The sequence below is a fragment of the Myotis nattereri genome, assembly GCF_964212035.1.
Source record: "Myotis nattereri genome assembly, chromosome: Y".
Lineage (NCBI taxonomy): Eukaryota > Metazoa > Chordata > Mammalia > Chiroptera > Vespertilionidae > Myotis > Myotis nattereri.
The window spans coordinates 41879974-41904327 of NC_138094.1; the positions used below are offsets into that span (position 1 = coordinate 41879974).

The 24354-nt window shown below is 50.2% G+C and overlaps 2 pseudogenes across 2 annotated transcripts; one reads left to right on the forward strand and one right to left on the reverse strand.

Annotated features, from left to right (window-relative positions):
* Positions 1-6711: 6711 nt before the first annotated feature.
* On the reverse strand, positions 6712-7085 carry LOC308512473 (cysteine-rich protein 1-like; annotated as a pseudogene). The gene has a single exon. The product of its transcript is annotated as a cysteine-rich protein 1-like (transcript).
* A 4766-nt stretch (positions 7086-11851) lies between these two features.
* Positions 11852-23570, forward strand: LOC308512501 (histone-lysine N-methyltransferase PRDM7-like; annotated as a pseudogene). The gene is made up of 9 exons: positions 11852-11920; positions 12038-12161; positions 12319-12428; positions 17895-18051; positions 18641-18742; positions 18942-19213; positions 19647-19714; positions 20802-20995; positions 23493-23570. The product of its transcript is annotated as a histone-lysine N-methyltransferase PRDM7-like (transcript).
* Positions 23571-24354: the final 784 nt, after the last annotated feature.

Below are 24354 nucleotides of genomic sequence, written 5' to 3' on the forward strand. Positions count from 1 at the left end.
GCTTAAAGGAGTAGTTTGAGTCTGTCCCATAGCGTCCGTCCAGTGAGTCCACAAAATCAAACAAAAGAACACAAACACCAAACAAACAAAGACACCTAAGAACAGCCTTCCGACCCCGCGGAAGAAAAACTGAAAAAAAGCCAGATGGGGGCTTTTACACCCCACCAGATGGGGGCTTTTACACCCCCCCAAACGGGGGCTTTTACACCCCCCCAAATGGGAGCTCAAGGCGTCCCTTGACTCCCCCTCTTCCCTTGGGGCGTCCCCCAGGGCTGCAACCTGTGGTCCTCCAGGCACGTCTACCGACCACTGTTCGGCCACTCTCATGAGTTGCCGAACGGCTGCCAAACCGAAAGCGCGCACTCAAATCCAGACTGCTTGACAAACACAAGACAAAGACAAACAACTTGGGTTACCCCTTCTTACCTCCAAGGTCGGCTCCGCGGATGAGGGGGTGGTCGTCTAATCCCGGACGAGCCCCCAAATGTGAGACCCCCCAAGAGGGACCCTCACTCTGTCCCATAGATTGACGGCGACCCCAATCATCCGCAGGAGACGTCACTTGATGCAAACTGCAAGAGGCTTTATTCCAGCGCGCTGGGGCTCAACTCGTACTCATGCAGGAGCAGAGGAGTTGGGCGCCCAGCAAGGGGTCTTTCAGCTATTTATATGCAAAAATCATACATTAGGGAGGGGTTGCATACAGGAGAGGAGAACAAAGAAATTCCAAAGGGTCTGGTTTGTGTCTTGATAGGGCATTCCTGCCTGGTGTTTTCACAACCTGTTTATCTCAAGGTTGATTGAAGCCCGATTTACTCAGCCTGCCCTTTGTTGGGGCTATCTCCTGGAGGAGCAGCCTTGAGAGGGTGTCACTCCCTTTTGTTCCTATCTCTAGTGGGGGAAGCCTAGGGAGTTGAGATAAAACAGGCAGCTAGGCCTGGCAGCTGGGCCTGTGCAGTTTGTAACATTCTTTCAATGCGAACTTGGAAGCGGCACATTCAACACATCCAGGAATCAACAGACCACAAACATCCCATCTGCTTTCTCCTACTACAAAGTCTAAAATGCACTTCCATGCCATCACGGACTCCAGCTCAAGACTCAATACTGGGATTCTAACCACATCCTGAGGGGGGGGGGGGAGGCGGGGACCATGGGAGATGCCAGCTTTTCCAATGGCAGCGACCAATTCATTACACAAAGCTTACATCCACCACCCACCCCATGAGAGGTACTCACCCAAGATGCTCAAACACCTAGGGAGGCATGGGCTCACAAAATCAAGCATGCACGGGCACAGGGGCACAGCGGAAGGGAGGGGGGAGCGAGGGAGCGAGGGAGGGAGACCACCCACCCTCCCTCCTCACATGGCTGAGGGACCTCACCTCCCAAAGCCATCCATCCTTCCAGGAAAAGAGCTTCACATTCTTCACATGGGAATTGTTATGCCCAGAATTCAAGATCCCCAAGAAACCACGCCAGGGAGCCAGTCCGATGCAAAAGCAGAGGGTCTCTTATACAAGCTCGCTTGGTCCCCCCCTTGCCTTCATTACTGGATGCAAGAGAGAGCCCCGAATCCCCAGAGAACAAAGAATTTATAGGGCTTGGGGTTGGGGGTTCAGGCAGGGTGCAGCTAGGGTCTGGTTACACAAAGACAGGGGGGTGGCCAGCATACTTTTGGCCTTGGGCTAGTTTCCCCCGCTTTCCCATTGGCCGAGATAAGGGCAGGCTGAGTAACTGATACACCCTGCGGCTTTTTCTTGAAAGAGGGGTTAAGGACACAGCCATCAGTCCTGCTCTGTCCTTTCAGGAATACCATCATTTTCTCGGGGACTCACACACCAAGCCTCTGCCATCTCACACATCACACAATTGCATTGCCAGCTACAAGCAAACTCTCCACAAAACCGGCTCCTCACAACATTGGGGACTGCTGGCCTCTGTTCCAACACACTTGCCTGGGGAGAGCAAAAAAATACACAACACAATGGACAGGGGGACCGCGTGCCTCAGGGAACATGACAAATGGCAACACACCTTTTTCCTTAGCACCATCTGGGCTGGGACTCGGTCACCGTCAAGCAGCAATTTCAGGGGGAGATAGAGCCAGCCTTAGGCATTTGGGAGAATTGGGGTCCATGGAAAAAAGACAGGCACACACACTAGGAGAAGGGACATGGCCACAACACAACCAAGCCAGGGCTGCTCACATCTCCATCACACAAGGGAGCACCAACACTTGCATTTGCATAACACAAACAAAATGCAAATAGCCCACAAAGGTCAAGATTTACAAAAGAAAGACAAGGAAGCCCTTGATTCAGGTGCAAAAGAAGAAAGCCCAGAGGGAAAAAGGGGAGGGACAACCTCACGAGGCCCATGGGACAGTCAACCTTGGAGCCCAGGACTTACTGGATGAACCAACTCCAAGGGGAATATGGACCCGCAGAAGAAATAGCAGGCACCACCATCTGCACCCTCGACAGGACAGACAGAAAGGAACCCACTGGGACCCTTTTCACCCTCCCTACGGGGACGTCTGCACTTCGTCTTCAACACAGCTCCACACTTACTACAACACTTTATGTCCGGGAATTCATTCTGCCGTTCCGGCGGGGGAAAAAATACGGCTTCCAGTACAAAAACGACGTAGCCACGGGATCCCCTCCCCCGCTTTCATACACCCGCTACCAAGGGGCACCTCTGCCCTCAGTGCCCACTCAGGACCCTCACATGGTGCAGGGACGACAAGCACATCCCTCCATCACAAAGACACACACACACGTTCCTCCTCAGCGAGGTCTGGGCTCCCCCTGCTGGCCACGCTGCGCTCCACATGCTGCTCTTCACCTGCATCACACGCTCCTGACAGGTGGACCCACGGCAAAGGCTCACCGACGTCCGCCCGCCTGCCTCTCCAATTGGGAAAAATCCAGACTGGTTCCCATAGATCTGTCACCTCCTGTGTGTCCGGGTCCCAAAACACCTTCTTTTACGAGGCACGTCGACAAAAATGATCTAAGGAGACATCTTCCTCAGCATACACAATGCATGGATTGTGTACCATCAGAATAGAAACATTTTAGAAAATGGGGAGGCGGGAAAACCGTTACAAAAACAGCACACTTGGCAGGTTAGACAATTTTTAAAACGAGCAAAAAAACAATGCCACCTGGACAGCTGGGGGAGCTCCACAGGCTCCTCTTGACAGCCTTAAGATCACATTCCCCTCCTAAGACCAGGTATCGCCATGGACATATCTTAGGAAAAAATGGGGGGAAACTACAGGTTCATTCTTCACTTCAACAACACTTTCACACCAACATGCAAAGTGCAAAAGCTGTGCTCCTCTTTTTCACACCTTTGGAACGCTCAAGAAAACTTTGACACCCAGAGGCTCAGTCTGTAGTCTTTGCAAACTTCCAACCTTAAAATAGCAATGAATCCCCCCCCGCCCCCCCCCCCCCCCCGTCATCTTCACTAATTTCACAGACCATGGGGAAGACACAGCAAAACCCCACAAACACCCGGACCTGGGATCACGGCCGCAATACCAGTCACAGGGCCGTGTGCTTACACTACAACACATCATTTTTAGGACAACGTTCACTTCACCTGGGGAATGGGACACACAAAAGGGCTCAGCACACAAGACACAGGACAGACGGAGGGGTGGGTGGCTGTGGCTCCTGCCTGAGAAATAACAGTCAAAGCAACAAAGGGGAGCCAAGCCTAAGCAGCCTCACCTGGGCCCCGCCACTCCTCCAAGACACTGTGGCACCTCCTGCATCACACCTGAGGGGGGGTGGGGTTCTACTCACATCCTGCACGAGCCACTCACCTCACTCTGAGCCTCACACCCACCAGCACTCTAACTGCTGAGCCCTCAGGGGCATGCACCTTGGTTGAAGGTGCATCCCCAGTAGGGGGTGTGCAGGAGACAGCTGATCGATGTTTCTCTCTCATCCCTGTTTCTGACTCTCTGTCTCTATCCCTCTCCCTTCCTCTAAGTCAGCGGTTCTCAACCTGTGGGTCGCGACCCCTTTAGCGCTCCAACAACCCTTTCACAGGGGTTGCCTAAGACCATCCTGCATATCAGATGTTTACATTACCATTCATAACGGTAGCAACATGACAGTGATGAAGTAGCAACAAAAATATTTTGATGGTTGCGTCACAACATGAGGAACTGTATTTCAAAGGCCAGAGAGTTGAGAACCACTGCTCTAAGTAAAAAGTAAATAACATATATATTTTTTAAAAAGATTCTGGAACTTGCAAGCTCTCTCCAACATCTTCTTCAAAGGCTGCAACAGGCAAAAGGAGAAAGATAGATATGTACATCAATATATACATAAGATCTCAGTGTTTTCTAGACTTCCATGGAAAACAATTCACAAAATGAAAATGACATCAAGATCTAAAGAACAGCAAAAAAGCACACTCTGACGACCACAAGGGAAGCGTGGGGGCCCAACAGGAGGACAAGGGCATGAGTGCGGGTCCCGTGAGGCTCCACATGAACATGCAGATCCGAGAACATGGAAGAGGGGGGAAATGGCAGACTTGGTATTTTAAATGTCAGGCGGCTTCACTCACCATTTCAGGATCATTCCTTCCTTTGGGAATCAAAGGAAAGCTTCACTGGGCCATTCAACCAACAACGCCTTGTGCCTCTGGGCCTGGTGCTGACCTTCCAGCTAAAGCCACGTGATGTGACCAAAAACTAGACCCACCATGTCAGCGACGCTGCCAGGGCAGCCATCATGCCATCCCGGGAGAGAACGAACTCAAGGCTCTGGGTCTGCAACACGTCCCTCCCAGCACTGACAAGGGATTCGCCGCACACCGCTGCACTGAGGCGGCCTTGAAGGTGAGTGAGCACCCTCCCTGCCTAATATGTCCCTTGCTGTCTTCTTTAACTAGAGACTGCTGAGGAGTTCTTCTGGCAACCTCATGCTCTAGCATTGACAAACACCGGCTATTGCTTCCATTCACTTTTTCAAGTGGCCATTTCAAAACCTTCCCAGCCCCCTGGACTACAAATACACATGTTCTCCTGTGCCTCTCGACACCACTTGGTATAGGCCTTTGCCCATCCTAAAGGCAACTTTTAGAAGCAGGAACCAGTGCTTGTTCATTCATGAACTTTCTGAATCCAGCACAGTTCCATCCAGAACAAAGTCACTAACTGTGTGTGAAATAAACTGATGACACACAACACCTTTCACAATCAGAACATGGGGGCATCCGAGCTCTTCTTCTTTTCACTCCGTTTTGCAAATAGATGATAGAAAAATAGGTACAAGAACAACATTGGGTCTTTCCGTCTCTAAAACAGTCATTCAGAATGGGCATATGGCCCCTTGGAATGGACATAGTGACAAGACCATTAGACGATTAGGAAACTTCCTCATCAGGAACCTCGACGAGAGCCCTTGTGTCTCTGTCTGTCTGTCTGTCTGTGGTGCTGACATAAATCCAGGTGCAAAGTCCTGGGCCTTCTTCCAAACCAGGGGGAGCCAAGTCCAAATGGAGGACCAAGGTTTGTGTATCTCATGGTCTCTGATACACTTCCCTCTCACCCAGGATCTCATGGCACTCACTGGGCACTGAGACAAAAGCACCACCGTTGGAGGGTGTGGAAGAAACGGGAAATCCACTCACCACCTCCCAGCTCACCTGCTTTTAAAGAGAAACATCTTTTTACAACGTCCCCTGAGCCACGTGGGCACCCTCTCTACTCTGTTGGGTGCTTCAGCATTCCCCACAGCTGTCTTAGAACTGATCCCAGCGTCGCAATTCTTCAAACCAGCTGCTTCTGTAGGTTTCTCTTTAGATGGGAAAGAAAATTGCATGAATTATGATGTGGAACTCTCATACAAAGGGAGTCATTTAAAAAATGATGGCATTTCCATGTGAAGAATGGGAACCTCATTCCCTACAATGACTGAGGGCTTGGATGGGTGACCGGAAACTCTCAGAAGCAACCATTGAGCCACACCTTCATACTCGGGTTTTCCCACATCAACCCAATCCTGACACAGCACCTTGGGACCAGGGGAAATCGGCCAGTTGGGATATTGTTTTCTCTGGGTCTCAGCTGACTTGTGAGGAGCCAGCCCACAGTCATGGAGCTGATGACGCCCAAGCAAGGGCCCTGTGCACATTGGAAGGTGGGCTCTCTCGCTCAGGTCAGGAGGGGCAAACCCACACCCCCAGCCTCGCATTGAAACACCACACATTTCCAAGTGGCTCAGCACCTCTGCTGAGTATCTCTCAGGGGGTGAAGGAAAGCTTTGCACAATCAAGTCCTCATTCACATTAAAAATGTTGGTGTCCCCTGTGCCCAAACCTCCACAAACAGGAAGGATCGGGTTTGACTAGTCACGCCTTGATTTGTTGAATACATCTTGTCCAGGTTGCAATGATTAACCTCTCTCTTCATGCCCAGCTTTCTCTACCATTTGTTTCCATTTCCAGTGTGGAAGGAAATGGAAAATTCTCCAGGATGCGATGCTCTGCTGTTTGGGTGTAGATGTGCACACTCACTTTAAACAGAGATACTGTGAACATTCATGAATTGGAATTCTCACGATGACTACGGAAGACAAGTGCTGGGCGTTTCCAGTAAAATCTGATACCTTTTGGGGGGGAGGATAGGAGCAGATTTCACAATTTCCAGTTTTATTTTATTTTATTTTTTTATTATTTTTGTATTTTTTTCCCCAGCTCGGTTTATTGAGTGCGTGGGGTCTGTGGAGCCCCAGGAGTTACGGCTGGGCATCAGCCTGGAGGGACAGCAGTCCAGGTCCAGGGGGCAGCCAGGGGTGGGGTCTCCACAACCTGGGTCTACTTGAAGGTGTGACTCTCAGAGCCACCTCGACCAAAGCCTTTGGGTCCGAACATGGCGGGGAAGCAGGGGTGGTTGCAGTAGGGCTTGCCTTCATGCTCGGCATGGCCCCCCGAGGTCAGGGTCTTCCCGCACTTCTCACACTTGAGGCAGGGCTGGTGCCAGTCCTTCCCTGGGACGTCACCCGCTCCGCGAAGTACACCTCCTTCTGGCACTTGGGGCACTTGGGCATGGCGGCGGCGGCGGAGCGGGCGGACAGACGGCGGGAACCGGGAGGCGCGCGGACTGTCCAGTTTTATTTTAAATCTGTTCTTTTGGATCTGACACAGAGACGGACAAGGAGACAGAGAAACAATCAGGTGATGTGGGTGCCCTTACCAGGAATCAGGGGACTTCTTCGTTCATAGGTCAGCACTCAGCCATTGAGCCTCGCTTGCTGGGCTGTGTGTTGCTATGTGGATGACCCGTTTCTACGGAGACAATGCGGCCCTGGCTGGGTGGATTACCATTATCCCCACCCCCCCCATGCCAGGGGGAGGAGAACCTTTACCTTGCTGGTGTTCTCATGCTGCTTGGAGCATCAGGCCTGCTTCCATCATCACAGCAGGTGGGAGCTGTGCCATCAGTACAAGCCTATTTCTATCTTCTGCCTAGTGCTTCATAACATAGAATGAAGGGAAAACCAGGCAGATTGCCTCGACAATGGGGACCAGTCATTTAGCAAACATTCTGCTTTGGTGACAACACATGACCCCCAAAACTTCCTTGGGCAGCAATACACACTCATACTTACCAAGTTGCTAAACATTTGCCAAGTAAAACACTCACCCTTACAAAGTTTTTAACATGCTCACTTAATTACACTTAGGAAGGCAACTTTGTACAACAAATGTCATTTTCTAAAATAAAATCCATGTATAATACAAATGTAGAATACATCAAACAGATGACTGCTGGCTCGGATTTATTTTTCATACACATAATAACCACATAGAATAAGTTTGAGATCACTTTGCAAACAACTGCTGTGTGAATGGATGTACAAAGGGCTCTTGGGTCTTGGGCAGAGTCACCATGAAGTAGGGGCTGTGTGTAGAAATGCAATACAGGGTTCTGGAGTCAAAAACCACTGAGAACGTACCTCCAGGAGGATACAAGGAACCAGCATGTGGCCACAGGTTCCCGGATGTCAACCTCTACAGGCCACTGCGGCCTCGATTATCTGTTTGTCCCTTGGTCTGTGTGTCCCTCGGTCACCGACACCAGCTGAGTCTGCTCGCATCTTCTCATTGTGGGTGACTCTGGCAGCAGCGACACAAGGCAGGACAGGGGAGCACGTGCAGGACCCTCCTCTGTCCATTCCCCGCCTCCTTCACCCCTCGCTTTCCCCTGCTCCTCCCCGCCTCACCCACCGAGATCCTCGCCCCTAACGTGGTGGCTTGGGAGACCCTGCAAGGACCGCGCTAGAGTGGCCTCCTCGTGTTCTGTCAGGACCTTGCCAGCTGACGGACACTCGGACATTTTATTTTTATCTTATAGACACATCGCAAGGAAAAACATCAGCATAGCTGAATGCTCTGCTCATCATGATGCCTTTCTTTAGGGGTATGCTGCTTTTTCACAGCCTCCAAATCTTTTCCATCTTTGTACTTTTTTCTTGTGTACATTTTTGTTAATTCTTACCACAGGATATGCTTTTTACAGAGAGAGGGAGGGAGGGAGGGAGGGAGGGAGGGAGGGAGAGAGGGAGGGAGGGAGGGAGGAATGGAAGGAGAGGAAAGAGAAGAAACAAAAAGCAAACATGAATATGCAAGAGACACATGGATCTTTGGCTCCCACAGGAGCCCAGACCGGGGCTGGCCATAAAACCTGCCTCCCAGGTATGTGCTCTGGACCAGGAATCCCTCCAGAGACCATTCCCTGGGCATCCGAAGGTCTAACCAGCGAACAACACTGGCCAGGGCTATTCCTTACGCTTAGCAGATGAGAACACATGTCACTCTTTCTTCTGGCAGAAGGCAGCCAATCTAGGATGATCACTCATCATTGATCTTTCTCTCTGAAATAGTACAAATGTATCTTTCTAAAAAACCAACTGTGGCCCTGGCCAGTGTGCCTCAGTGGGGAGAATGTCAGCCTGCAAATTGAAGGGTCCCTGGTTCGGTTCCAGGGCAGGGCACATGCCCTGGTTGCGGGCTCAATACCCAGTGGGGATGGGGGGGATACAGGAGGTAGCGGACCCATGATTCTCTCTCATCATTGATGTTTCCATCTCTCTCCCTCTCCCTTCATCTCTGAAATCAATAAAAATATATTTTTTAAAAACACACTGGGTTTCAACACAAAAGTTTAAGTTGAATTTTTTTCTCGTGGTCCTACCATGTTCCCATGATAACCTGCATCTGGAGCTGCCATCAACAACAGCCTCCCTGGTACTGACGGCATCAATAATGGCAGCCTGCAGGGGAAGGACTGCCTCAGGAATGCCCTACAGAGGCCGCTGAGTCTAGTGGGAATAACACCTTCTCCCGATACCCCTGCACCTCACTGCACAGACTGGCTGCCTCCATAATGGTGTCATCCAAGGCACTGGCTGCCGCAATCACAATGGCCGCGGCTGACTGGCTGCCTCAGGAAAGGAGACCGGTGCGGTACTGGCTGCCTTGTTAACGGCGGCCTCCCAGGACTGACTGCTCCAATCATGGCAGCCTCTAGGTTACGGACTGAATTAGTGAACGCACAGCTTCCCCATGTCAGTGAAGCAGCCAAGGCCTCCCTTTGCAGGGCTGGGACAGGAAGGGGTGCAAAATGCAGACCCGTGACCTCAGTCCATCCAGGGAAGGAATATTTGCACCCTGGACAGCCTCGATGATTCTGTAGGGTTTTCTGTGAGGTTTTTTGTTTGTTTGTTTGTTTGTGGTTTTTGGGGTAGAATTTTTCATCCAATTCACAGGACATTAGCTAACATTTCAGCACCACGGACATTAGCACAAGGTGTTATTCTTTAAATGGCCACATGAGGGCAGCAGAGGATCGTTTTTGCAAAGGAATTGGCTGACAGCTTCCTTTAAGGCAGTGGTTCTCAACCTTCCTAATGCCGCGACCCTTGAATACAGTTCCTCATGTTGTGCTGACCCCCAACCATGAAATTTTTTCGTTGCTACTTCATCACTGTAATGTTGCTGTTATGAATCGTCATGTAAATGTCTGATATGCAGGATGTATTTTCATTGTTACACACTGAACATAATTAAAGCGTAGTGATTCATCACAAAAACAATATATAATTATACATGTGTTTTCCAATGGTCTTAAGCGACCCCTGTGAGAGGGTCGTTCGACCCCCAAAGGGGTCGCGACCCACAGGTTCAGAAGCGCTGGTCTAGTGGGAATCCCTGTTTCCCAGAACGCAACTCCCCGCCTACCGCCTGGTCCTCTCACATGCGCCTGGAAGACAGTCCGGGACCTAAATACCGTCGGGTGGAACAGAGACTCGGTCAGGCGGCAGGAAGGCCGCGTCAGCCCAACACCTGCCCCGGCTGGGGGCTCCCGGCTCCCGGGGTCCCTCCGATACGCAGCGGGAATCCAAGCCCTGGACACCGCCCAGTGGCTGAAGGTTTCTTGACGGACACTCGCAGGACCCAGGGCAGCCAATCACCACGGGGGGTTGGGAGCGCAGGGCGGGCTCTTTCCACAGGATTCTGCCCTTGACTGGCAGGAAGGCTCCACCCCGCGCCCCGCCCTTTTCGCGTTTCTGACCGCCCATTGGCAGGCCGGGCCCCGTGACCACAGCACTGATTGGCGGCTGGCGCTGACGTGCTCTGGAGGCGGGAAGCTCCCCCTCGCCCCGCCGCACACCTCCTGAGGGCGGGAGCGCGCGGCCAGGAGCGCGGGTTTGAGGGGACCTCGGCCAGGTGCGCAGTGCGGCCGGGAGACGGACAGGAAAACGGGGGCCTCGGGTGGGAACCCCTTTGCCGCCGGCCTTCAAACCCCCAGCCGAGGACCCGGGGTGTCCTCCCGAGAGGCTCCCACTCTGTCAGCCTCCAGGGACCCCATGTCCGCTAACCCGGAGGACCCCCGGTCTCAGCGCCCAGAGGAACGCTCAATCCCCAAAGCTCAGACCCAGCACACCCCGAGCCCGGGCTCCCTAACCACGGCACCCAGGAAGACCAATTCCCCAACTCCGAGACAGAAACCCTGAAGCCTGTCCCTGAGACCCCAAATCTCTTCACAGGAGTCCCAAATCCTCTGACCCGAGCACCCAACTTTCCTGGCAAGAAAGACCCGGATTCTGTCCAGCGGGCCCATCTCCTCAGCCAGCGACGTCTCTGCTTCTTGAGGTGCCTCCTCCCGCATCCATTGCTCCCGAATCGCGGGTGCCATTCCCGAACCCGGTTCCTCTCGGCACAGCCCCCCCCCCATTGTCAGGGCGCCACCACCGCCACCCCCAGGGCCCTCAACGCCCCCACCGCGCCTCTCAGACCCCTCTGACCGCGCCTCTCAGACCCCCTGACCGCGCCCCTAAGACCCCCTGACAGCGCCCCTCAGTCCCCCCAGACCGATCCCCTCAGTCCCCTCAGACCCCACCTGACCGCGGCCCTCAGACCCCCTTGACAGCGCCCCTCAGTCCACCCAGACCGCTCACCTCAGACCCCCCACCGCGCCCCTCAGAATCCCCCAGACCGCTCCCCCTCAGTCCCCCCAGACCGCGCCCCTCCGTCCCCCTCAGACCGCGCCCCTCAGTTCCCCCTGACTGCGCCCCTCAGTCCCTGGAACGCGCCCCTCAGACCCCCCTGACAGCGCCCCTCAGTACCCCCTGGGACGCCCAAGCCTCTGCGTGAAGGAGAGACCCTGGTGGGTCTTAATGGCCGCGGCCACGGTCTGTCGGGGGGTGGGAAGGTGTGGGGGGGTCGCCCTGCCAGGTGGGAGCGGGTCCCCTCAGTGCCTCCTCCTCACACAGGCACCGCGGCCTCAGGCTGGGACTCCGCTGGCGGCACCATGGACCCCGACAGGGACCCGCAGGAGCGCCCGGAGGAGGAGGCGGGGAGAGCGGGCCGCAGGCCCAAGGTGAGGGGGTCCGCGGGGGGTGGAGGTGGGGACGGGGGGGTGGGGACAGGGTGGAGGCGGGGCGCCGCCCCTCGGGCCGGGGCGGACAGACGGACGGACGGACGGTCTCTCCCCCAGCCCAGGGCCGCCTGCAGGGACGTGTCCGTCGACTTCTCCCGGGAGGAGTGGGCGCAGATGGGCGCCTGGGAGCAAGCGCAGCACCGCAACGTGAAGAGCAACTACGAGGCGCTGCTCAGCACCGGTGACCGGGAGGGGGGACGGGGCCGCGGGGGCGGGGCGGGGGCGGGGGGGGGGGGCTCCGTCCAGGGCCCCGGGCTCCGCCCCGCCCGGCGCTGGCTCTGCTGTTCGTCCCTCAGCTCTTCGCCCGCAGGACAGACTCTTTCTTTCTCTCCTTCCAGGTCTCAGGGCCCCTCGACCCGCCTTCATGTGTCGCCGCGGGAGGACGGCCAGGCCCCGGGCGGAGGACTCCGAGGACTCGGATGAGGAGTGGACCCCGAGGCGGCGAGGTGCGGGCGGAGGGCGCGCAGCTGCCTGACCCCGACCCGGTGTCGGTCGGGCGGCCTCTCGGGAGTTACCGGGGAGGAGCAAGAGGCAGAGCAGTTACACACCAGGGGCTGTTCACATAAACCACTTTTTATTAATAATTTATTTTACAGAGAGAGGGAGAGAGAGAGAGGGAAACCTCCATCGCTGCCTCCTGCTGGCCCCCCACCTCACGGTTCATAGGTCGAGGCTCAACCACTGGGCAACACTGGCCAGGGTCATAGAACCTCTTTCAATGTGTAACAATAATTATATACAGATTTAGTGTTGACACTATCACAGAGGTCCCCCATTTCTCCCCCTTTTCTCACCTTCACCCTGACCCACCCCCCAAATCTACAATAATGAAACCATAATATGCAAATCCAGGGCGGACCAGCTGCAGGACCCACCAGATGACCAGGCTATGACACCCACTGGCGCCAGGCCAGCCAAGGCCTGTGAAACGCAATTGGTCCAGCCCCACCATCCCCCATGATGCCCTGCAGAGAGAGGCCCAGGCCACTAGCCACTGGGTCATCAATGGGGGCTCCCCGTCACCCCAAAGAGGGAGGCCCAGGCCACCAATGCAGAGCTGGGGCTGCTGAACGGGACCTCCCTCTGCAGGCGATGGATCGCAGGGCTCCCAGACTGTCAGAGGCACAGAGGGCACAGGCCGGGCTCAGGAATCCCCCCCCCTCCCCCCGCACCACCACCACCACCGCCATTCCCCCGGTGCATAAATTTATAAATTTTTAAGCTGTTCTCTCTCCGGGAGCACCCACACCCCTCCTCCTTTCCCCTCTACTCCCCCCCCCCCCACTAGGTGTGCATCTCCTAAACTAAGGGATCCAGGAGACTTGCACCAGGGAGTACGGGCAGGGGAAGCTCTTTCAGGCTAACCCCCTGAACCTGGCTCCAAGGCCCCTTTTCTATGACTTTCCAATGAGCCAAAGCCGCCCGCCTAGGCTGAACTCTTTCCTTTAACCTTTCTAGAGCAACACAGCAGCCCAGCCTAAGCTCTCTCCTGCTGCTGCTTCTATTCTTGTTTCACTGCCCCTATTTTTAATAAACATTCTCTCAAAATAAAAATAAATGGCCGAATCCGGTTTGGCTCAGTGGATGGAGCATCAGCCTGCGGACTCAAGGGTCCCAGGTTCGAATCCGGTCAAGGGCATGTGGCTTGGTTGCGGGCACATCCCCAGTGGGAGATGTGCAGGAGGCAGCTGATCGATTTCTAACTCTCTATCTCTCTCCCTTCCTCTCTGTAAAAAATCAATAAAAAATATTAAAAAAAAAATAAATGAATAGCCATGGCTCGGTGGCTCCGTTGGTTGGAGCATCCTCCCATACACCAAAAAGGTTTCGTGATCCATCCCCAGTCGGGGTGTGTATGGGATACAACTCATCGATGTTTCTCTCTCACATCCATGTTTCCCTCTCTTTCTTTCTCTTCTCCTCTCTCTAAAATCAATAAGCATATATTCTCAGGTGAGGATGAAAAAATAATAATAGAGGAGTATAAATGGTGGTGGGAAAAATAAAATAGAATAATAATGTAATTGTATAGTTATAGAACATTAACAAGTAAGTATACAAAAATATAAAAGTGAGTAAAAAATAACTAATTCAGAAGAGTTGTCATCACATAGAAGGAGGAAGGTTTGACAGGTGAGCAGTGCTCTAAGACCTGCATGGGGACATATGGGAAAATTATTACTCATGGTAGTTAGGGGGTTGGGTTGTGGGCCAGGGTAGGAAGTAGTTCATCGTTGTATCAGGTTCCATGGCAGCCATGGCATCATCTGCCAGGTTTCATGAAAGTCTGATTGGTAGGGTCTGTAGTTCCATGGGTCTGAGGTTGAAACATAGCTGAAGTCACGACGTTATGTCCAGCTTGCCCGAAACTCTGTTTATGTGGTGACTAGACCTGAGTCTTTGTCCCTAAGACTGTGTGATGCTGATCAGAATCTAGTGATTAGAGAAGGTGGTCACAATCCAAATGTGCAAAGGAGGAAGGATAAGAAAGAAAGGAGCCAAGGTTGCCCTGGTGCCTTGTCCAAGGTGGACTGGACAAGGCCAATGTGAAGACAGAAGACAGAGAGGAGAAAGCGCCGGGTTACAGAGTAGAGATTCTTTGCAGTTACATGACCTTTATTATACTTGTGTCATGAAAGGCCATTTTTTTTTTTTTTTTTTGCTTTTTAGGGCCATTTTATTTTTTAAATCCTCACGCAAGGATATTCATTGAATTTAGAGAGAGGAAGGGAGGGAGACAGAAAGGGAGACAGAAACATCAATGTGAGAGAGGAACATCCATCAGTTGCCTCCTGTGTAGGCCCCAGTAAGGATCAAACCCGAAACCTTTTGGTGTAAAAGATGATACTCCAACCAACTGAGATGCCCAGCCAGGGATAGGCCACTCTACACAAATAAAAGAGAAACATGCAAATTGGTGTCTGCCAGGCCCGCCAGCCAATCAGGATACACATGCGAATTAACCCAACAAAGATGGCAGTTAATTTGCCTAACCAGGGCAGCCGCTGAGGGAAGACTGAAGGCTCTGGCTGGAGTGAAGACTGAAGACTGAAGAGGCTTGGCTTCTCCTCAGTGGCTGGAGCAAAGGCCTGGGACCCGGGTGCCAGAGGAAAACTAGTGCCGGCAGCCAGGGGAAGGAAGGCCTATTGCGTGAATCTTCGTGCAACGGGCTTCTGCTTTAAATATATATATTGAACAGAGGATGAAGTACAGATGGGGTTTTGTCTATTTTTTTAAAATATACTTATTGATTTCAGAGAGGAATAGAGAGAGATCAAAACATCAATGACGAGAGAGAGCCATCGATTGGCTGCCTCCTGCACACCGGTGGGATGAGCCTGCAACCCAGGCATGCACCCTTGGCTGGAATAGAACCCAGGACCATTCCATCCGCAGGTTGACGCTCTATCCACTGAGCCAAGCTGGCTAGGCCTATTTTTTAACATTTTAAGAAAATTAGCTGATGCTCCCAATAAAAGCATAAGCGTAATGAAACCTCAGGAAACATTTTCCAATCATCCTTGGTCTGTCCTGGGATTACTCTATAATTCAGAATTCTGAAAGATAAAAGTCTCCAGATTTTGAAACAATTACCAACCAAAACTGATTTCTCACCCGGCAGGCGTGGCTCAGAGATTAAGTGTCGACCTATGAACCAGGAGGTCACAGTACAATTCCCGGTCAGGGCACATGCCCACTTTGATCCCTGGTGTGGGGTGTTCAGGAAGGCAGCTAATCCATGATTCTCTATCATCATTGATGTTTCTCTCTCTCTCCCTCGCCCTCTCCCTTCCTCTCTGAAATTATATATATTATTGATTTCTCACCATCTTTTAGCTAAACCTTCTTGGGTGGCCCTCGGAGTGGAACAGAATAAACATCAGAAGGTGAGTATTTCCCAAATCCTGTGGAAAAGAAAATCTTCCTCCTGGATGCAAATGCAGGGAAGAGGAGGAAAAATCAGAGTGCACCCTAGGAACTGCCACCTTCCTTTCCTGACCTCTTCAACAAAATGCCCAATATCATCTTAGTCGTTAATAACATCAGCAACAATAGTAGCTACCACGGGTCTTATCTTCACAATGCTTCAGACTCTAAGAATTCTACGTGCATAAACTCACTTAAACCTTACCACAACCCTATGAGGTAGGTACTATAAGTATCACCATTTCTGATGAGGAAACTGAGGTTTCAGACATATACAAGTGTTTGATTGTATGTCTGAAATCACAGTATCGGTGGTCGTGCAATCTAATCTATAGCTTCATCTCTAAACCACTTACAAGCTCATTAAAATTTCCATAGTTTTATGCACTTTCCACTGTCTCATCCATACATGATTACATCTTTCACTGACTGATGATTCCAAACGCAGTTCTTCTCTGCTATGCTGCAGTGAGAAATGCACTAAGACTTCCGACTTGCAGAAGCTCACTGACATATAGGCAGTTTGCACGGTGCATGGTCCCAGATGAAGAAGGATATAGGAGCCCCAGCATCAGAACCTCCCAGTCAAATAAAAGAAAGCATCTCTCAACTCTGGGGAGCTTCAGGTTTGACGATTGAGAAACAATAAACAATAAATAAAGTGACTTAAGAACTTCATAGAGATGACACACTATTCAATAGAAGCTCATCTGGATCTGGTTTTGAATGCTCATTCCAGTGAGAAGAAGTATGGCTTCTTTCTCTGAGCTCTAATTAGGCCAGTGTCATCTTGTTTGAATCATTGGCTCCGCCTGCCTACCTCTGCATTGTGAGCTCTTTGGTTCACACCAGATTCTTCTCAGAAGTCCCAGGCCCAGCTCAGGATCCCTGAGGGACCCCTGAATGTTTGCTGAAAGAGTGCTTTCAAATTTACAAATTAAACTAGAGTAGGGTCAAAGAATAATGAAGATAAATTACATGTGATTTCAAATATAGAGATGGCTGAGAGGTACATTGATAGCAGGACTGTAATCTCACATTCATACTGTATCAAAGTGCTCACAGAACACTTTGGTGAACATCATTATATTTCATGTTCATTGTAACATTAAGAATTAGCATGTTATAGGTCAGGAAAATGAAGAGAACAGGCTAGTAGCACAACCTTATTCTAACAGAATTGGTGGGAACCAACTAATCTAATTACAACTATTCTTTCCATGATATAGTAAATTGCACATTTTAGCATAATTTCCTTTATTGTCATGGTAGGTTTCTGCCAGCCATTTCTTTTTAAAAAATATGTTTTTACTGATTTGAGAGAGAGAGGAAGGGAGAGAAGCATCAGTGAGAGAGAAAAACATGGATCAATAACCTGTAACTGGGGCATGGGCCCTGACCGGGAATGGAACCGGCAACCCTTCAGTTCAACCAACTGAGCTACACCAGCCAAGGCTCTGCCAACTCTTTCTTTCTTTCTTTTTTTATTAATCCTCACCCAAGGATATTTTCTCATTTATTTTTAGGGGGAATAGAAAAAAAGAGGGAGAGAAAGAGAGAAATATCAATGTGAGAGACACACATAATGACTGGTGGCCTCCTGCATAAGCCCAGACCAAGGTCCAGGCCAGGGAGGAGGATCCTGCAACCAAGGAACTCGCGCTTGACGAGAATTGAACTCAGGAGGACCCTTCAGTCTGTAGGCCGACACTGTATCAACTGAACTACACTGGTTAGGGCCCAACTATGTCTTATTCTCTTCCCAGTATCCTTCATTCTCAATGTGCTATAAAAGAAAGAGCCTTAAGGCATGGGTTCTAGTCTTCGATTCAAAACCCACATTGGCCATTTCTTTTTCCTCTAATATTCATACTTCCCAGGTATTTCCAAGAGTTGTTGAAGTGTTCATTACAGTCATGTATATCATAAACCCTACATAATTAAATAAATGTATGCTACCTTTTAATATGTGACTTTCACACTGAAGGCAAAGTCCAGGGCGCCAATAAGTAATGAGGCCAGTTTGAAGGAATTGTCAGGAACAGCAAATTTGTTGACCACAAGTGGCTCAGAGCAGACCCAGAAACCAGTGCCCCCTCCTGGAGAAGCAAGTACCTCCGGACAGCACCCTAGATCAAAATTGGGTAAGTTCAATAATTTGGAGATTTCAGTTCCACTAATTCCTCTAGAAAGGCTGGTCAGTATAGCCTAGGTATCTGGGGTGGACTTTCAACAGGTCTGGATTTGAAACTGGAGTTAGCACTGAAGCTTTGAGCTAATCTTACAAACTCTCTGAGTTCCTGAATGCTAATGTATACAGTGAACATAAGGAAACATGGGACACATATAGTTTGAAAGCATTAAATTAAATCTCAAACAATTGACACATGCAAGCTGTCCAATAAATCCATCTGTGATAATAGCAACCATATTCTCTTGGTGTTGTGTGCCCAGATCTTTACTCAGTGCCTAACACATAATGTGCCCTCAATACATACTTTATGAATGACCAAAGCTTGGAATGTTGAACTTGATAATGGGATCATCTAGAAACTAAAATTGAATCAGCCATCGGTAGTCAGTGTGGCGTACTAGTCTTTTAGTTAATGGATGAAAATACCAGATACTATAAAGAACAGGTGATCATTTGATGGGAAGACATTGTGTGTTTTCTGACAAGACAGGGACTCATGTTCCAGACCCCCTTCGTTCACCAGCTCTTCTCTCATGTAGACCTCAGGAGAAAGGAGATCGAAGTGAAGATGTATAGCCTACGAGAGAGAAAGGGCCATGTCTACCAAGAGATCAGCGAGCCCCAGGACGATGACTACCTGTGTAAGCTCACCCTCACCAAGGAGCATGTTATGTCCTTGATGCAATAATTTCACCTGGTCTTTGGGTGCCCAAATCATTCCCTTCCTCTCGTGACCGGGAATATAGGATTGAGGCTCACTGATGGGAGCTCTTTCTGAAGCTCTTCGTGTGCAGGAACATGCACTGCACCCTGACTAATCCCTGTTGCTCTTGCCTCCAGATTGTGAGAAGTGTCAGAACTTCTTCATTGACAGCTGTGCTGTGCACGGGCCTCCTACGTTTGTAAAAGACAGTGCCGTGGACAAGGGGCATGCCAACCGCTCAGACCTCACTCTGCCCCCTGGGTTGAGAATCGGACCATCAGGCATCCCTGAGGCTGGGCTTGGAGTGTGGAATGAGGAATGTGATCTGCCGGTGGGACTGCACTTTGGCCCTTATGAGGGTCAGATCACAGAAGATGAAGCCACAGCCAACAGCGGCTACTCCTGGCTGGTGAGAACTTTACCTCTTCCCTGTCCTCTGGCTTCCCGTCCCTCCTGTGGCTTGGTTGGCCCCACCTTCTACATGCTCGGACATGGATGGGGACCATATGTTTAGTTAGCTCTGTGTACTGGGCGGACTTTGCATGAACATTGGGCTCCTCTCTAAGGATCAGAGGGTAAATGGGAGCAAAGTGGTATAGACTCCTCCCTTGTGGGGCTCCTGCTTAGTGGACAAATTGACTCAGAAGTGTAGATGATGAGTAAGAAAAATATCCTGTGATCACCATTGGCAGTTGAATCACCATGCAGACTGAAAGAGATTTGATGACACTAGAATAAAGTAATTATTCTATTGTATACTCACAACCACACACACACACACACACACACACACACACACACACACACACACACAGCCTTTAACTTCTTTTCCTGAAATGCAGATCACCAAAGGGAGAAACTGCTATGAGTATGTGGATGGAAAGGATACATCTCAGGCCAACTGGATGAGGTAAGGTCACTAGGCTTCTGGGTGCCGGAGAGGACACTCATGCCTCACAACCCACACGTCTGTCCTTCCCATCATGCCTCCCTAATGGTCTCCCTCAGTCCTCTGTTCCCCCTTTTTGTCCATAAAGTGATCTTTAACATCTAGAGACATTTAGGAAAAAAGGAGGTAAAAGTATAGCATATGTCCTCAAAAGAGAAGTCTCTAGTTTGGGCAATGGGAAAAACCTTGAGGACCCTGGATTACTCTGTGATTTATCTAACTGACATTAGTTAAACCCTTACTATATTCCAGTTTAGAGGAAGGAATTCATTACTTACACAGATCACACAATCCATGTCCCTAGGGAGGACTTACTGCAGACGGACATGAAACATTTTATTTCATAAACATTTAACTCTAATTTTCCTATTTTTCAAGAAGTTCCCAGTGCCCAGATAGCCTTGAACCAAGGATAGTCTAAACCTGTGAGGGCAGCACATCATCCCAGACTCAGTTCTAACTAGAACTGGATGTTGGAGCCGGCAGAGTAATAGTGCTCATGGCCCTTTCCTGAGGAGCTCTCTTGTGTCAGGAGAGACAGATTATGAATAAACTACTATTGTTCTGTGTTATTTTTCTAAGACAGAGAGACCTCCACATTTCTGTGGGAACCTGGGGGAGGCAACTGAATGATGCCTTCAATAAAGTGTGGGGAGACTCGACAAAGGCCTCTGAAGAGAAGGTAGACTTGGACTGAGTGTTGAATGATGTGAGTCCTAGAGCAAGCCCCGAGTCCTGGGGTGTAACACAGAACCTGACTTACAGCTTAGAGAAGCTAGAGGCCACCGGGTTTGATGGGGAAGTCTGGAATGAGGCTTTGGAAATGGCATTAGGCAGGATGAGCACTGTGAGCAGGACTTAGAGACAGGGATTCACATGACCTTGTGACAGAGGCTTGGACATTGAACAGAAGTTTCCCCAGGAGCATGGGGGTGGGTGCCATCAGTGCTGAGGGCCTTACGCGTCAGTGAGGAGCTGGACACGATATGACAGGTAGTGGAAGCTCATCGCCTGTGGTTTTCTTTCCTTTCATCTGCCTCAACGCCAGGTACGTGAACTGCGCCCGGGATGAGGAAGAACAGAACCTGGTGGCCTTTCAATATCACAGGCAGATTTTCTACCGAACCTGCCGGGTCGTGAGGACGGGCTGTGAGCTGCTGGTCTGGTATGGAGAAGAGTATGGCCAAAAGCTGGGCATCAAGCGGGGCAACAAGTGGAAGACAGAGCTTGTGGCCGGGAGAGGTGGGCACCACTCTTCTTCAACATGGAAAGAAAGAATTCTTAGAAGTTTTCATGCTCCAACTCTCAAGTAGAGTAAAATCCACTCTAGAGTCAGCAAAGCTTCAAATTGCTTTGAAATTGATGCTTCAGAAATTGATGGCTCATCACATACGTCTTTGATTCTTAAGAATAATTTTAATATTTTTATTTTTGTTCTAATTTTCAAAAACATGCTTTTATTGCTTTTAGAGACAGAGATGAAGGGAGAGGGAGAGAAATATCAATCTGCTGCCCCCTGCATTCTCCGTACTGGGGATCAAGTCCACCACCCTGACATGTGCCCTGACCAGGAATCAAAAACTGGCTACCTCTGGGTGAATGGGACAATGCTCAACCAACTGAGCCACACTGGCCAGGGCCAATTTGTGTTCCATTTTTAAAAATACTTCATGCACAAAATGCACAGCATCATATAGTGCTGAAAGGATTAGAGGCAATAAAACAAACAAACAAACAAAAAAAAAGGTTTCAGGCACTTAACCAGCTCTCTCATCAAGGTGGTTGTTTGTGGGTTGTTGTTTTTTTTAACACTTTAGCTGTTTCTTCTTCATTTACTGCATATTTCTAAATGAAATGTGTGTGTTAACATGCATTCATTCATTATTTTGTAACTTGTCATGTTAATTCCTACTCGGTGCCACACAGGGTTCTGGGAGCTGGAAATACAGATTAACACGATGATCAGAATCACTGCTCCTGAGCAGCTGGCTGGTGAAGGAGGGAAGCCCCGGCAGACATATGTGCATGTGCTTAATATTACACTGTGGTTAGCGCTTTGGAGAAAACGGGCCCAGGACAAGTGCCTAGGGATCAGTGTGAGGGGAAGGTGGGTGTGCCGGATTGCAAAGGTCAAGGGAAGGCTTTCTCAGGAGACAACATTTACAACAGTTGTGTCACAAGGTCCCAGGCAGAGGGAGTGGCTGGTGCAGGGAAGGAAAGAGGTGGGGTGTTGAGCTGGCTGAGGGCTACTCCCGTCTCAGTCTCAGTACAGAGGGCGAGAACGGAGGTTGGACAGTAGCCTAGCAGCCTGGAAATACAGTGCCTATGATCCAAGCTCAGATACTGGGGTCTTTCTTGAGTGAGACGGGACAACTGAGCAGTTTTCAGCTGCAGAGTGGCATGTTCTAAAACGATGCTTTGTTAATTTTTTTGGGAAATAAACTTCAGTGGGGAATCCCCTCCGAGATTATTTCAACTCCAAGTGAGAGAGGAAGGCGGACTGGCTGGAGAGGAATGGGAGTCAGGAGTGTAAGAAGCAGGTTGGGGAAATATTTTTGTTGTTGTTGTTAATCCTCACCCAAGGATATTTTTCCACTGATTATTTTTTGAGAGAGAGTAGAAGGGGGAGAGACAGAGAGAGAAACATCAATAGCTTGTCTCCCACAGACACCCCAACCAGGGCTGGGGATTGAGCTTGCAACCAAGGTATGTGCCCTTGACTAGTATCAAACCCAGGACCCTGGAGTCCCCAAGGCGAAGCTCTATCTACTGATCCAAACTGGCTAGGGGATGGTTGGAAAGATATTCTGAAACAGGACTTTGTAGTGTATTTGAAGTAGGCTAACACTGAAAGAAATCAAGTAGGAATACTGTGTGAGGAAGGACATATTTCCATTTTATGATTTGTGGAAAACTGAGAGAGAAGCAATTGCTAGTTGCGGCCTATGGTTTCTCTATTTTTAAATATTTTCAGTGATTTGAGAGAGAGAGGATGGGAAATGAAGAGAGAGATAGAAATATCAACATGGATCAGCTGCCTCCTGCTGGGATCGAGCACAGAACCTGGGCATGTGCCCTGACCAGGAATCAAACTGGTGACGTCCTGGTTCATGGGTTGATGCTCAACCACTGAGCTACCTGGCCAGGCCTGTGGTTTTTCTCTTTAACATGACTTAGAAGATACATGTATATGGAAAGGTCACAATAGTCCAACCCATATAAGGAGTGAAATGCCTTCTGATGGTCCTTGATCTGAAAGACCTTTTTTCTTTTCAATCCTCACCCCAGGATATTTTTGCATTGATTTTTAGAGGGAATGGAAGAGGGAGGGAAAGACAAAGAGAAATGTCGCTGTGAGAGAAACACATTGACTGGCTGCCTCCTGCACACGTCCCGACCAGGGCCCGGGCTGGGGAGAAGCCTGCAACCAAGGCACATGCTCTTGATGGGAATCAAACCCAGGACCTTTCTGTCCACAGGCTGAGGCTCTATCCACTGATCCACACTGGCCAGGGCTGTAGAAAAGACTTTTGATATGGGGTCTCTGGATTTCTGAAGAAGAGTAGTGCAGACAAAGAAAAAGAAAAGTAGACAGTGAAGGAACACTTTGTGGGAGGCAGAGCTTGCACTGTCAACACAGCTAGAATGATTCTGGGGACGGGTCTTCCCAGGAGACAGAGCGTACGGCACAGGCAGCCTTGCCCACACCTGCCCTGACCAAAACTTTCTCCTTCAGCAGAACCAAAGCCAGAGATCCACCCATGTCCCTCCTGCTCTGTGGCCTTCTCCAGTCAGACATTCCTCAGCCAACATGTGAAACGCAATCACCCCTCTGAGATTCTGCCAGGAGCATCTGCAGGAAAACACTTCCAGTCGGAGGAACCTGGCCCAGAGCATCAGAATCAACAGCAGCAGCAACAGACTGGTCCACATGGCTGGAATGACAAAGCTGAAGGTCAAGAGGTCAAATGGAAGTCCAAAACTTTGCTTAAAAGGATCAGGCACAGGGGAACTTCAAGGGCCTCTTTCAAGCCTCCCAATGGACAAACAGGGAGCTCCAGTGAGCATGAGAGAATAATGGAGGAAGAGCCCAGCACAAGCCAGAATGTTAATCCAAAGAACACAGGCAAATTATTTGTGGAAGTAAGAATGTCAAAAATTGTAACAATCAAGCATGGAGGGTGTGGGCAAGGCTTCAATGATAAGTCACATATCGACACACACCAGAGGACACACTCAGGGGAGAAGCCATATGTGTGCAGGGAGTGTGGGCGAGGCTTTAGAAAGAAGTCACATCTCATCAGACACCAGAGGGCACACTCAGGGGAGAAGCCCTATGTGTGTAGGGAGTGTGGGCGAGGCTTTACAGATAAGTCAAATCTCATTAGACACCAGAGGGCACACACAGGGGAGAAGCCATATGTGTGCAGGGAGTGTGGGCGAGGCTTTACAGATAAGTCATCTCTCATCAGACACCAGAGGACACACTCAGGGGAGAAGCCCTATGTTTGCAGTGAGTGTGGGGGAGTCTTTACAGATAAGTCATCTCTCATCAGACACCAGAGGACACACTCAGGAGAGAAGCCCTATGTGTGCAGTGA